The sequence below is a fragment of the Erinaceus europaeus genome, chromosome X (assembly GCF_950295315.1).
Source record: "Erinaceus europaeus chromosome X, mEriEur2.1, whole genome shotgun sequence".
Taxonomy (NCBI): domain Eukaryota; kingdom Metazoa; phylum Chordata; class Mammalia; order Eulipotyphla; family Erinaceidae; genus Erinaceus; species Erinaceus europaeus.
Window position 1 is genome coordinate 25,714,111 of NC_080185.1, and position 15,753 is coordinate 25,729,863.

Genomic DNA, 15,753 nt, shown 5'->3' on the forward strand with positions numbered 1-15,753 from the left:
TGCCAGGTCAAGTTTCCCAGTTATTTGGCAAACTTCTACTCACTTTGTATGGATTTGTGTATATCCTTCAGTTTAAATATTTAGGGTGGACATTTTTTTCGCCCTTAAGAAATGGACTCACTTTTCCCTATCTGTCTCATAGAAAACTGTTCTTGCTGATATAAGGCTACTGTAACATTTGGAACTTCATGGAGGGATGCCTCCAAAGCTCGCTGTTTACCAAAACTTTTGTCTGAAGCCTTGAACAGTCCTCTGCACTGTGATGTATTCAGCAATACAAAACGAATTCCAGATTCCCTTCATTCCTCTAATGAGTAAACAGCACACACTTTAAAGTGAACTTGTAGGATTTGAACATCTTGCTTTCTACTGACTTCTCAGAATGTTCAAAATCCTTGCATCCAGAGGTGGATTGAAGATGACCAGCTTCATGGACCCAGAGGGATGGTAATTACAGTCTGGAATTCCTTGTAACCCAGAGATTTACTGACTCTGATATTAAGCATGTGCCATCTCTGTAACCTTTCCCCTCCCCTTTCTTTGAGGCAGTGAATCTGTGTACACTATACCTTTGTTATGATCAATCATTCAATATTTGTACTAAGAAGATTTCTATCATCACTTAAGGGTTCAGCCCCCATCTTTACCAACACAGGTGCCCCCTTATATTGGCTGAAGTCTTAGTATAGCTAGATGTCCTGTTTGTTTGGTTATTTTTGATTTTTGCTTTACTGTTATTGGATAAAAAACTCATAAATTGAGAGGGAAAGGAAGAGAGAGAGAGAGACCTAATTGAAACACTATTATACCATTTATTTCCAGAACTTTCTCCCCTGCAGGTTGGGACTTCATCCTGATGTCTTTGTATACAACAACTTGGGCTCTCAGCCAGGTGTACCACCACCCAGCCCCCAAGTATAGCTGTCTTAATCCAAGAACTTGTTGATGTTCTTGAATCCTAGATACCGGAACCTATTTATGTAGAAAACTTAGAAAATGCCATAAACAGCAAAAATCTGATTCCAAAGACTAGGAATTCTTCAGAACACAGCATATCTAGAAGGAAAACCTGAATGGTTCTTGATAACTACTTATGTGAAGAAAGGGAAGGCTCCCTAGCTCGAGTGAACCATTCTCAGGGAAGATGTTGGAGACCCTGTGAATAATTCACTCCCCTCCAGTAGGTAGAGCACTTGAAATTAGTGGAGCACTTAAAATGGGAGTTCCCATTTGTAAGAGGGGAGATAACTGTTTTTTTTTCAACTTCAGGTTTTTATCTTTTCTAGAATAGTTCAATCTGAGCCCATTTAATCGGCATCAAAATAGGAGTCTGAAAAGAATGATGGGAAAACTTTTGTTTTTGGAAACAGAAGGATGATGCCAGAGATGTTCAGATATTTAACATTGTTTAGTGGAAATTTTACGAGTTTTAAATATCCAGAAAACACTAATGTTCAACATGTAGCACTTTCAAATGCAGGTAAATCAGAAGGTGAAGAAGATTGTTGGTATGTCTGTGATAGGAAAGATCTGGTCTGGATAGATGGATAGTGTGGAATCCATCATTGCCCTGTTTGAAGAAAAGTCTAAGTGAATATTGAGCAGCTGTCCATGATCTATGTGGTGCTATTTTTGTTTTCAAATAAAGATTTTACAAAGTTCCTCAGTGATTCAGTGACGATTATTTATCACACCTCTTAATTGCTTATCTAATTGATACATTAGGTTTCCAAGTAGTTATTAGTTACGGATATAAAGATGTTGACACTAAGGGGTGGGGGTAGATAGCAATAATGGTTATGCAAAGAGACTCTCATCCATGAGGCTCCAAAGTCCTAGCTAGCTTCAATCCCCAACACTGCCATAAGCCAGAGCTGAGCACTGCTCTGGTAAAAAAAAAAATAGATTAAATAAATAAACAAACAAAAGATGTTGACACTCAGAATATTCCTTTTCTAGTATGTAACAGATTACCAGAAACTTAACCACTTTACAACAGAAGTTGTCTTATAGTTCTGGAAGTCTGGAATCAGATGTAGGCATCACAGCTACAATCTAGGAATTAGCTGAGTTAGGAACCTTCTGGGTGCCCTAATAGGACTATAGCATTGCCTCTTTTAGCTTATTAAAATGTTACTGATTTTAATACTTTATTTACTATTGGATAGAGACAGAGAAAAATTGAGAGGGGGAGCTAGAGAGAGAGAGAGACACAGCTGCAGCCCTGCTTCACCCCTCCTGAAGCTTTCCCCCTGCAGGTGGGGACCAAGGGCTTGAACCTGGGTACAAGGGCACACTGTAATGTGTGCACTTAACCAGGTGCGCCACCACCTGACTCCTCTCTTAACTTCTGGAGACTTCCTTTAGTCCTTGGTTCATGGCTTCATTCTTCCATATGCACAGTGGGTTGAGCCCTCACACGGTCCCTGATTCCCCCTCTGTAATGATTCCACCCGGCCAGATAGCTAACCTTGTGTAATCTCCCAGTTTTAAGTTCATCAGAGTAGCTAGCCATCTTAATTCCCATGTCTCCTGTGACATTGTATTCACAGGTATCCAAAATCACGAGGGTGTAGATGTCTTTGTGAAGCTTTTATGCTGTCTGCCACATGATAGTCAATTTTATTGAAAAACTATTTTTAAGGCAGAATTTTTTAGTCTCAGATCCTTAGGGGATGGTTTGGATCACTTTAGCATGTAAAGAACATCAAACACCTGATCCTCAAGCTGTGAGTAGAGGAATTGTGTAATTGGCAAATGAAGAGCTAAAGCCCATTGCAAACACCAAGGCTGTAGTATTTTTAGATGTACTCCTTTGTCAGTTATATGCATGCATCAATTTGTATGTGCTGACCACTTTCTCTATATATGACTTGCTACTCTGTTATATGCACAATTGGAGGTTTCCTATACAATTTGGGGTATGTGTGTGTGTGTTTTCTCCTGAGCACTGCTGATCTCTGACTTGTGGTGCTGAGAATTGAACCTGGAACCTTCAGTGCCTCAGGCACAGAGTCTCTTTGCATACTAATTGTGCTGTCTCCCTAGCCTATAATTTAGATTTCTCTTCCTTTACTTCCTAGAAATTCAACTGAGTCTTCATAGCTGCATGGCTCCACCACTCTCATAAGACTTTTTTTCCCTTTATAGTGAAAGGCAGAAGGAAAGACACCAAAGCTCTGTTTGACTGCTCATGAAACTTTCTCTTTGAGTAATGCTCCCATGTGATGGTCAGAGGTTTAAACGGAGGTCATCATGCATCACAAAGTGTGTATTCTACTGGGTGAAGTGTCTCTTGCTCTCCCTACCAATTACAGAAGCCTGACCTTTGACCTTCTGTACCCCATAGTGATCCAGTGTCCATACTCCCAGAGAGATAAAGAATAGGAAAGCTATCAGGGGAGGGGATGGGATACAGAGTTCTGATGGTGGGAATTGTGTGGAGTTGTACCCCTCTTATCCTAGAGTCTCGTCAATATTTCCGTTTTATAAATAAAATTTTTAAAAGAAGGAATGAAAAGCAAAACAAATTTTTTTTAATTTAAAAAATAAAAACTTTTTGGCAGATCTGGGACCTCATGCACTCTGGATTTCACCATTCCAGGCCACTGTTTTTATCCCACGACACCACAGCTTTTCGCATCACCACAACTCCTCCATGTGATGCCAGAGCTGAAAACCCATGTCATGGATGCACCTGGCATTGCAGACATCCTACCCAGTGAGCTCTCTTACCAGCCCGCCAACTTAATCTTCGATTAGGAGAACAGTCCTTGAGTGTCCGGTGTCAGGGAAATTTTCACAAAACCCACATTATACTTAATGATTTGGAACTGACCCATATTTTAATTTGAAAGAATAGTGCAAAGGTATAAAAAGCCTTGGTGTAAGTATTTTTACAGAAAACTGAGAAATGTTATACATGCATCAACAACTGTTTGTAAACCATTAATCCAATAAAATATTTTTAAAAAGGAAAGAGTAGCAAAAAGAGATACTCAAATGCTACTCTATTGTCCATGGAATTCCCTTGGTACTGTTTGTCATGCTCCCACATGGTACCAGGAATCAAATCGGGGACTTCATGCACTGTAAGATACCCACTCTGCCAGCTGAAATATCTACCAGCCCTCATTTACATGATTTGAAAGACCGTATGATATTTCACAAATAAAATTGCCACCATGTGTTTAAAGAGTCATCTATGGGGCCGCATGGTGGTGGCGCACCTGGCTGGGCACACTTTATGATGAACAAGGACCCGGGTTCAAGCCCCTGGTCCCCACCTGCAAGGGGGGGATTTTGTGAGTGGTGAACCAGTATTACAGGCGTCTCTGTCTCTCTTCCTTCACTATCACCCCCTCCCTCTCAATTTCTGCCTGACTTGTTCCAATAAATGAAGATAATTTTTTAAAAAAGAGTCATTTATCATTAACAAACATTTGAAATCATGAAAAAAAACCTTTGGTGTAGCAAGGGTGGGGGGACAGCTCAGTGAGTAGAATTTAGAACTTTCCCTCATGAGACCATGAATACGTCAGAGCCCTCTCTTCCTCCCCCTCTAGAAAAATAAGTTTTTTTTTTATTTAAGAAAGGATTAATTAACAAAACCATAGGGTAGGAGGGGTACAACTCCACACAGTTCCCACCACCCAATCTCCATATCCCACCCCCACCCCCCCGGTAGCTTTCCCATTCTCTATCCCTCTGGGAGCATGGACCCAGGGTCATTGAGGGTTGCAGAAGGTAGAAGGTCTGGCTTCTGTCATTGCTTCCCCGCTGAACATGGGCGTTGACTGGTCGGTCCATACTCCCAGTCTGCCTCTCTCTTTCCCTAGTAGGGTGGGTCTCTGGGGAAGCTGAGCTCCAGGACACATTGGTGGAGTCTTCAATCCAGGGAAGCCTGGCCAGCATCCTGATGGCATCTGGAACCTGGTGACTGAAAAGAGAGTTAACATACGAAGCCAAACAAATTGTTGAGCAATCATGGACCCAAAGCTTGGAATAGTGGAGAGGAAGTGTTAGGGAGGTACTCACTGCAAACTCTAGTGTACTTCTGCTTTCAGGTATATATTTTGCAGTAGTTTATGGATATGTGTGAACATATGCTCTCTCTCACAGAAGAAAAATAAGTTTTTAAGAAACTAAAGGAATGAAACCATTGATGCATCTCTTCACTAAACAGCTCTTTGTTGCTGTGAACAATTCAAACACACCCAGAGGGGTGTATATGGACACTGAGTAAGCAAAGATATGGGCTGTTCTGTTTAGCAGTGTCTTTCTTAGCTCCAAACGGACCTTTCCACATTCCTCCAAGCAAGCTCCTGTACACAGGAGAACTGAGCGGTACATTGCAAGTGGAATGAGCCCTTCCTGTTGCCGGTCCTGAGATGCCTTAGCTGACTGAGCTGTAGTCATGGGTGAGACTACCTTGTGAGCTCCCAGGATGTGAGCTCCCTGGTGACCTAACAACTCTTCTCTGGCCCAGCAATGGATGGCTTTCTTGCTGCCATCCTCACCTGCATTCCATGGCTTCTAGGTCTCTTGCTGGCACTAGCATGCTAACTATTTGCTCCTGTGAGTGTCAGGACCCCCAGCCTGCCAGTGGGGAACCCACATACAACAGACCTCCTGCCACTGGGGTACCGTTAGTCTCTCTGCATGACTTCTACCTCGACATTGGCGGGAACCCTGGATGGGACCCTCTGCATGCCCGAGCACTGTGTGCTGGCTGGAGTGCACTCCTCCTGACTGAGCCACCTGTTCTCAGGATGGGATGCTTCCTACTTGCCAGAGGTTGCAGCCCAGGTTTGGTTCATGCAAACAGCAAAGTCCTTTGCCATGGCTAGTCTCTATCTATTAGCTTCAATAAGAGCTACATCCCAACCCTGGAGATCTGTGTCTACTTTCAAACTGTATCTTTTTTTTTTCTTTCTCAGCTGTTAGACACAATACATTTTTTAAGTATTTTTGAGTTAATTCTATTTTTAATGAGAGATGCAGAGAGAGAGAGAGAGAGAGATGTTCAGCTCTGGTTTATGGTGGTGCTAGGGATTGAGCCTGGGGCTTCGGAGCCTCAGGCATGGAAGTCTTTTGCGTATCCATTATGCTATCTTCCTGGCCCCCTTACTTATTATTATGATGATGATGGTGATGAGGAGGAGGAGGAGGAGGCGGAGGAGGAGGGGAGGAGGATAGAATTTGGAATCGCATACATACAAAGTATGCTGTTTATTTTTTATTAGTGTTTTAATAGTGCTTTACAAAAATATAAAATAATAGGGGTATAATTCCACACCATTCTCACCACCAGACTTCTGTGTCCCCACCCCAACCCCCCTTCAGCAGAAACTGCTATAGTTCTCCCAAGTTTACAGATATAGCTTGACTACTAAGGCATGCTCTTTATAGCTGAGACTCCTTCCTAACTTTATATTTTTAAGAGAAAGACCAAAGAAGGACCAGGCAGTGGTGCACCTTTAAGTGCACAGATTACCATATTACCATAGGAAAGGACATGAGTTTGAACCCCTGCTCCCCACCTGCGGGGGAGAAGCTTCATAGGCTGTGGAGCAGGCTTGCAGGTATCTCTCTCTCTCTCAATCTCTTTCCCTCTGTCTCTCCCTCCCCTCTCAATGTCTCTCTGCCTCTATTCAATAAATAAATAAGTATAAGATAACCAAAAACATTTTTAAAATAGACCAAAGCACCAGACCACCATCCAAGTACCATTTTTTGTGATCTGCTGTGGTGTCAGGAATTGAACCCAGAACTTCATCTATAAAAGTCAGTCCTATTGCTGAGCCACCTTCCCAGTTCCTAAACATTTCTTACATCCTATAGTTACTCTTATCATATATTAACTGCTGTAAAGTTTCTATTTAAATAGCTATAGTTCCTATCTCCCAACTGAACACAAACTACTGAAGAGATATTCTTTTATTTCTTTTAATTTCTTTATTGGGGGACTAATGATTTACAGTCAACAGTAAAATACAATAATTCGTACATGCAGAACATTTCCCAGTTTTCCACATAACAATTCAACCTCCACTAGGTCCACCTCTGCCATCATATTCCAGGACCTGAACCCTTCTTCCTACTCCAGAGTCTTTTACTTTGGTGCAATACACCAACTCCAGTCCGAGTTCTGCTTAGTGTTTTCCCTTCTGATTTTGTTCAACTTCTGCCTATGAGTAAGATCACCCCATATTCATCCTTCTGTTTATGACTTATCTCACTTAACATTATTCCTTCAAGCTCCATCCAAAATGGGGTGAAGAAGGTGAACTCATTGTTTTTAATAGCTGAGTTATATCCCATTGCATGAATATATCACAACTTATTCAGCCACCATAGGAGATATTTTAACCAGCTCCAAGGTTTCAGTTGCACCCAAAGATGTGGTATTCCTTATTTAAAAAAATTATGTAGATCTCCTTTTTGATGTGCAATAGTGTAAAATATGCTAGGTGAGAACCCATTAGACTCCAGTTGCTATTGCAACATCCAGCAAGAGACATCAAGCAAGCACATCTTAATTCAATGTTTTGCTAACTCTGTCTATAGTAGTAGGAAGCACTGGATAGCTTTATTGGGTGATTACAGATCAGGCAGGCTCACACATGTCTCTGACCAGGACTGTGGACCAGAATAACATGTGAGATAGTGTTAATGCTTATCCTCTTTCACTCTCATATTGCTTCTGATGGCCATGTTAAGCACACCCAGGGAAAAAAAAAACACATTGTAAAAGATGATTCTTAGTAAAATATGTTCCTATAACCAAGCAGAGTGAATCATTTCCTCCACAAAATCTTTCATTTTCACAGAAAGTATACTCCTATGCACTGCTGGGGAGAATGCAGACCAGTGCAGCCACTATGGAAACCAGTATGGAGAGTCCTTGAACATGGAAAAATAGGATGTCTCTACTTACTTACTAACTTAGTGTTCTAACTCAAAACTTTAAAAAGGGCTTTGGGCTGTGGCACATAAAAGACTGATGGTGGGGTGATAAGAAAGGATTTAAACAATTAGAGATTTTATTTGGGTAAAACGGGTAAAAGACAAATATCTAAGAGCTACAAAAAATGTGGCTCCATTTAACGTTAAGCAAAAATAAAATAAAATCACTGAGATTATGACCGAAGACATCAAGCTAAGAAAACAGGCAAAAGTTCAAAGCCTGAAAACTAAGTTACCCAAGATCACCACGTGAAAAGACCAGGATCAACCTGGGAGCCACGGCAAATGGAGAGTCCATGGTGGAGGTCATAGGATCAAGAGAGCAAGCTGCTCCAAGTCTGTCCTTAAATCCATCCCAGTCAGTCTGCTCCGACTCAGGCTGATGTCATTCGTATGCTGTCTCGAATTCCTATTCGGGTCACGACAGCTTACTTTTATTTATTTGTTTTTTTTATTGCATTTATTTATTTTCCCTTTTGTTGCCCTTGTTGTTTTTATTATTATTATAGTTATTGTTGTTGTTATTGCTGTCTTTGTTGTTGGATAGGACAGAGAGAAATGGAGAGAGGAGGGGAAGACAGGGAGGAGGAGAGAAAGACAGACACCTGCAGACCTGCTTAACTGCCTGTGAAGCGACTACCCTGCAGGTGGGGAGCCGGGGGCTCCAACCAGGATCCTTACTCAGGTCCTTGCACTTCACACCACATGCACTTAACCCACTGCACTACTGCCTGACACCCTACAACTTAATTTTATTGCCACCAGGCTTATCATTGAGGCTTGATGCCAGCACTATGATCCATGGCTCCTGGTGGCTTTTTTTCCCCCCTTTCTACTTTATTTGACAAGACAGAGAGAAATTAAGAGGGAAGGGGAGATAGAGAGGGAGAGATAAAGATAGATGCCTGCAGACGTGCTTCACCACTCCTGAAGCATCCTCTGTGCAAGTGAGGAACAGGGGCTCGAACCCTGATCTTAGTGCATGGTGGTATGCGCCCTTAACTAAATGCACCACTGCCTGACCCCCAGAATACTTTATGAATCTGCACTGCCATTCCGAGGCATGTAGCTTCATTAGTCAGAATAATGAAGATAAGGAATCCACAACTGCCCATCAGTAGATGACTGGATAAAGAAGCTGTGGCATATGGATTCAACCTAAAAAGAGACAAAAATCATGCTTATTGGGGGAAAAATCTGTTGGACGGGAGGTGACTATATTAAATGAAATAAAGGAAATGAAAGCCAAATATCAGGGGCCAGGTGGTGATTAAACACTCACATTACAGAACACAAAGAGCCAGATTCAAGTCCCTAGTTCCTGCCTACAGGGGTGGGGAGAGCTTCATAAGTGGTGAAGCTGGCCTGTAGGTGTCTGTCTGTCTCTCTCCCTCTCTATCACTCCACATCTCTCAATATTTCTCTGCCTCTATCCAATAATAAATAAAAGTATTTTAAAAAGCCAAATATCAAATGACTTAACTCATGCATGGAGTATAGATAACAAACTAACTCTCAAAAACCAGTGACCAAACAAATGGACTCTCAGATTCTCAAAACTGGTGGGAACTGAGAGGGGTTGAAGGGAAATGGGTGGAGGAGTCTCTGATGTGATGGTACTGGAACTTTAATGGTAAGTCATAGATAGATAGATAGATAGGTGGATGATAGATAAATGTGAAAATATACTCTTAAAATTATATTTTCTTTTATTTATTTATTTTTTTATTTAAGAAAGGATTAATTAACAAAACCATAGGGTAGGAGGGGTACAACTCCACACAATTCCCACCACCCAATCTCCAAGCCCCCCCCCCCCCCGATAGCTTTCCCATTCTCTATCCCTCTGGGAGCATGGACCCAGGGTCATTGAGGGTTGCAGAAAAAATTATATTTTCAATTAATGTGAACCAATGTTAATTTCAGTAAAGATCAACAACCATTTTCCACATCACATTCTAACAGTTAAGAAGCCAGCAAGCAGCTGTGAGACCATGACCTCCAGCTGACTCTGATCCCCATCTCACACCTAGTGATGCTGTATGGGTGCTGAGAGAGCTCAGTACTGAGGAGCAACAGCACTGTTTCCATGCAGCGCAGAATTTCCCTACCTACAAGGTAGTCTTCTAGCCCTGAACCTCACACTCATTCACTCCAGAGTCAGCCACAAACCCGAGGTTCAACTTTGCCATAAGTAAACCCCGTACTCTGTACACTGCCTTCCCCATCTAACAGTTTTATACCTGAGATTACCAGTAGTCAGGCTCCTCTTTTAAACTTTGTGTGCTGTGTCAGTGAGAGTTCTTCCCCCCCCTCACGTATTTATTGTCTTTGGATAAATTTATTTTAAAGAATTGGCCTGCGCCAGTTGGAACTGGAAAGTCTGAGGTCTGGCTGAGTGGAGGGGCGGTAGGGAGGTCCCCACCTGACCACATGACCTTAAGATGAATGGATTTTTTCCAGACCGGTGACTTCCTTGCACATGGTTCCTCATTCCCTTTGAATAAAAGCCACAAATTACTGTATGGCCAACTGAAACCCACCACAAATATCCTGGTCTTGCTTAACTGTCCCCCTTCCCCCCTGCCCTGAGGTGCTTATAATTCATCTTTAGGGAGGAGCCTGCCTATACATACATGGTGAGCTCATGACCAGACCTTATATGGTAACTTATCAAACATTTGATAGGTCAAGACTTCACCTGTATTCTGTTTGGCTTAATGATTCTTTTTTAAAAAAAACTTTTGTTAATCCTTGAGTATATCTACCTGATTGTACCCCCAAATATATGAGATATCTCTCTGAAGCTTCTCCCAGAGTGGTCATGTTTTTCACTCTGCGCTCTCGCCCTCATCAGTAGGGTCCCCAGGACCCCAGGGGTGTCCCGTCCCCCCCCTTCCTCCTTGGTCATCGGCCAGTGTGCAGAGGAGAACTGGCGCCCACAATCCCCTACCACATTGAAAGAAACTAATGCTGTGCTATAGCTCTCTCAATCTCTATCTGTCTATTTGAGGAAAATATTGGCTTAGGGCGCTGACACCTCAGTGATGAAAAAGAAAGAAGGAAAGAAAGAAAGAAAGAAAGAGAGAGAGAGAGAGAGAGAAAGAGAGAGAAAGGGAAAGAAACAATGAAAGGATATTCAGCTTTTTAAAAATTCACTATACTTTATACTATGATCATAAATGATTCCAAGATGAGTGTTATGTGGAATACATTTTTGATTAGATAATGCTAAGGACAAAAAAAAACCCCTCAAAAATCCACTCCCAAGGGAAATTGTGCCTTAGATTATTTAATAAAACTGTCAAGCGACTATTCAGTTTCATTATTGTAAGAACTATAATTGTTTTAAGCCATCTTTGCAGATTGAAAAACCCACTGTATAGCATTACCAGGTTTCCAGGGATGGAGTTTCTCATCTGGCAGACATCCCTAATTTCCCTTCTAAAGTTCCACTTTTTTGAGTCACCAACCTCTAATGCTTCTCTAAAACATCTTGGCAATTCACCATCAAGGTTTTCAGTGTAAACATGCACTTTCTCGCTTTTTCTGCATATCTCAAAATTTTCCTGACACAGAAATGCAAGAGATAGGTAGATAAATGAGATAGATAGGTAGATAGATAGATAGGGAGACAGACTATAGATTGATAGATTGATAGATTGATAGGTAGATAGATAATAGTTAGCTAGATGATAGATAACAGATAGATTATATATAAAGTATACATATTGCATTATTATAAATGGTTTGAACATAGGTGCTAGATAGATAGATAGTAGATTGTTGATGGATGAAAGAAATATCCATTGGCCCCCATACGTATAGACATCTAATTTTTGATCAAGTGGCCAAAATATTAAATGAAAGAAGGGGGCTCTCTTCAATAAATGGTGCTGGGAAAACTGGGTTGAAACATGCAGAAAAATGAAACTGAACCACTCTGTCTCACCAGAAACAAAAGTCAAATTGAAGAGCTTCTGCGCAGCAAAAGAAACCATCACTCAAAGACTCCCCTCACAGAATGGGAGAAGATCTTCACATGTCATACTTCAGACAAGAGACTATTAACCAAAATATACAAAGAGTTCAGCAAACTCAGCAATAAAAGGCAAATGACCCCATCCAAAAAATGGGCAGAGGATATGAACAGAATATTCAATAGAGAAGAGATCCAAAAGGCTAATGTATACATGCAAAATTGTTCCAGGTCGCTGATTGTCAGAAAAATGCAAATAAAGACAACATTGAGATACCACCTCACCCCTGTGAGAATGGCATACATCAAAAAGGACAGCAGCAACAAATGCTGGAGAGGCTGTGGGGACAAAGGAACCCTTCTGCACTGCTGGTAGGAATGTAAATTGGTCCAACCTCTGTGGAGAGCAGTCTGGAGAACTCCCACTAGGCTAAACATGGATCTTCTATATGACCCATTAATTCTTCTCATGGGGATATACACCAAAGACTCCATAACACCCAACCAAAAAGATATGTGTTCATAGCAGCACTATTTGTGATAGCTAAAATCTGGAAGCAACCCAGGTACCCAACAACAGATAAATGGCTGAGAAAGCTGTGATAATATATATATATATATATATATATATATATATATATATATATATATATGCAATATAATACTACTCAGGTATTTATCTTGGATGAAGCTAGAAGGAATTATGTTAAGTGAGCTAAGACAGAAAGACAAAGATGAGTATGGGATGATCCCACTCATCAACAGAAGTTAAGAAAGAAGAACAGAAAGGGAAACTCAAAGCAGGATGTTACTGAGTTTGGAGTAGGGCACCAAAGTAAAAATCTCTGGGTGAAAGGTGAGGGTACATGGTCAGTTTCACTGAGTGGGGGGATGGGATGGGACACAGTCTTTTGGTGGTGGGAATGGTGTTTATGTACACTCCTATTAACTTGTAGTCATATAAATCACTATTTAATTAATATGAGAGGGGAGAAATTGATTGAATGTCTCAAATTTTTCAATACACAGACCATAGGCTGAGTCTTTGAAATGTTGACTCTCCTAAAAGCTTAAACCAAGAGAGCAGAAGCAACCTGTGGTGTTACTTTATAAAATACAGATATGTATAAATAACATCAAAGGACAAATTATGGTGAGGTCGTGTATGATACAGCAAATCCTAATGGGATTTTGAAAGTCAACCCAATTTCCAAATAATTTGATTATAGCAATAACTATCTATTGCCTTCTTAAACCTTAAGACAGCAGGAACCTCCCTCTTTCTCTATAACTCCCAAATTTCCCCCAGTCCTGGAACCTTGAGGATGAGGCTCACTTTTCCAGCTTCTCTCAATTCATACCAACTGATACTGCATCTGCTGATCCCAACCTATTCAGTGCAATGAGTACCACCTGGGCATGCTTCACTTCGGAATGTGCCCAGAGACATCAGGGGTGGAATGTCAGCCCTTCAACATTATTACTCCGGTGAGACCTTTCCTTTCTCATAGGACTCCTTAATTCCATTTTGGGTAATCCTTTTCCTAACAAAGCCTAGATATATACCAGGTCCCATGAGATAGGACAGATGTACACTGGTATCCATAAATTAGGGCAAAATATATACCTTAAAGCAATAGTTTGCAGTGAGTAAATAAATGAAGCAAGCAAGTAGAAAGACCTAAAAAGACACCTTAAAGTTCCTAATGAAATAGTTCCTACTTAGTTAGACCTAAATACCCTCCTTACCTTCTTCCTATTACACTTCCCTCAGTCACTCCAAAGCTAACCTTATCAAAGGAACGACTGCAAAAGCTGAATAAAGGCAAGAGACTGGACATACTTTAATGATGACTCTTTAGTCACTATCGGGCCACCCTATCAGCTGGGGGCACTAGTCAGGGAGTCCTAGGATTTCCACACAAATATGATGAGTCTAGATCTCAACTAGATCCCTCTCCCCATTATCACTGATCATCTCCATCAGGAACCACATGGTGGACCCCTTTGGGGATACCCATGGGACCTTGCCCTCTATGTGGATCAGCAATGGTAAAGAATGTTCCATCCTCCAAAGGGGGGTTGGATAACATACTCTACCACCTGAAGAAGTTGGGTCCTGAAATTGTTGCAACTCAGAATGTTCCTACTCATGACCACAGAATGCAAGTTCGAACCTACAGGGATGTAGAGGTTACATAGGATCGTATGCTGAATATGGGACTCAGATCAAATTGATGGGGTTTACAGTCAACAATATTTATACACTTTTCCCATATTTGGGAGCTACTCTCTTCCCTGATCCACCTTTGTAGCCCTTTTCCTAGCCATGACATCATCTCCCCAGACAATAATCTGGCTCTATCTGCATATCAGGTATCAGGTGTCAGGCTCAGGCAAAAACTAATAAAGTCATGGGCCCTTTGGAATATACCTAAAATAGACCTACTAGCTATTTCCAAAACAGAGACCCCCAAATCTTCATCTGAAAAATTCCAGCCTTTGGGTTCATGATTAATCAACCATTTGTATGGCTTTATATGTTAACTCTTTTTCAGCCACCAGGTTCCAGATGATACCATGATGCCAATCTCACTTCTGCGGACAGATGATCTCACCAATATGTCCTGGAGCTCTGCTTCCCCAGAACCCTGCCCCACTAGGGAAAGAGATAGACAGTCTGGGAGTATGAATCAACCTGTTAAAGCCCATGTTCAGCGGGGAAGCAATTACAGATGCCAGACCTTCAACCTTCCGCCCCCCATGGTGACTCTGAGTCCATACTTCCATGGAGTTAAAGAATAGGAAAGCTATCAGGAGAAGGGATGGGATATGGAGCTCTGGTGGTGGGAATTGTAACCCTCTTATCCTATGGTTTTGTCAGTGTTTCCATTTTATAAATAGGTAAGTTTAAAAAAAAAAGAAAAATGGCCATTGGCTTCCAATTTGAGAAGCATTAGGGAATTTCAAAAAGTGAAACTGTAGACCAGAACTCAGAAAAATATGATTGTGGACTAAATATGACTCACTGTCTATATGATTAAATTATTGTAACCCAGCCATGCCAATTCAATCATACATTGTCAAACTATAGCAGCAGTAGCTGTGAAAAGGCCTGGAAAACCTAATGTGTTTACTATCTTGTTCCTTGGAGAAAATGCTTGCCCCCTTTTTGGGCTTTTACTCTGCTAGTGCTTGAAATTCCTCGGTAGAAAGACATCATTTGAAGATGTTGCTAGTACAAAAGTAGTCCTGCATAGATAAAATAGTCCAGTGTTCACAGGGTTAGATGCCTTTATCTCCTTAATTTTTTACCTACGACAGACATGCACACAGGGATAGGAGGAGGAAGAAAGGAAGCTGGGACAGTGAAAGGTGAAGCAGGACAGAGTATATGTGTAAGGGACAGGGTGGTTGTAAACACAATTCACTCAAATTGGATATGTGCAGAGATGGAGGAGGTGATGCCAGAAGTGTTCGAATGACATTCCCTGCAATAACTGACAAGGATAAGTCCAAACGTGGAAGAATGGAATGGAGAGTGCTACACGGAGAGTAGGGCGGTTGCACACCAGGATGAGCACACATGTTACGATGTTCAAGCACCCAGGTTTGAGCCTCCTCATCCCCACCTGCAGGTGTGCAAGTGGTGAAGCAGTGCTGCAGGTGTTTCTCTGTCTCTCTCCCTTTTACCTCCTTCCCTCTAAGTTTCTGGCTGTCTATTCAATACATAAATGAAGATCATTTTAAAAAATGAAAACCTTTTGTTTTAAAAAGAAAGTGCTACACTGAGATGGGACACATTC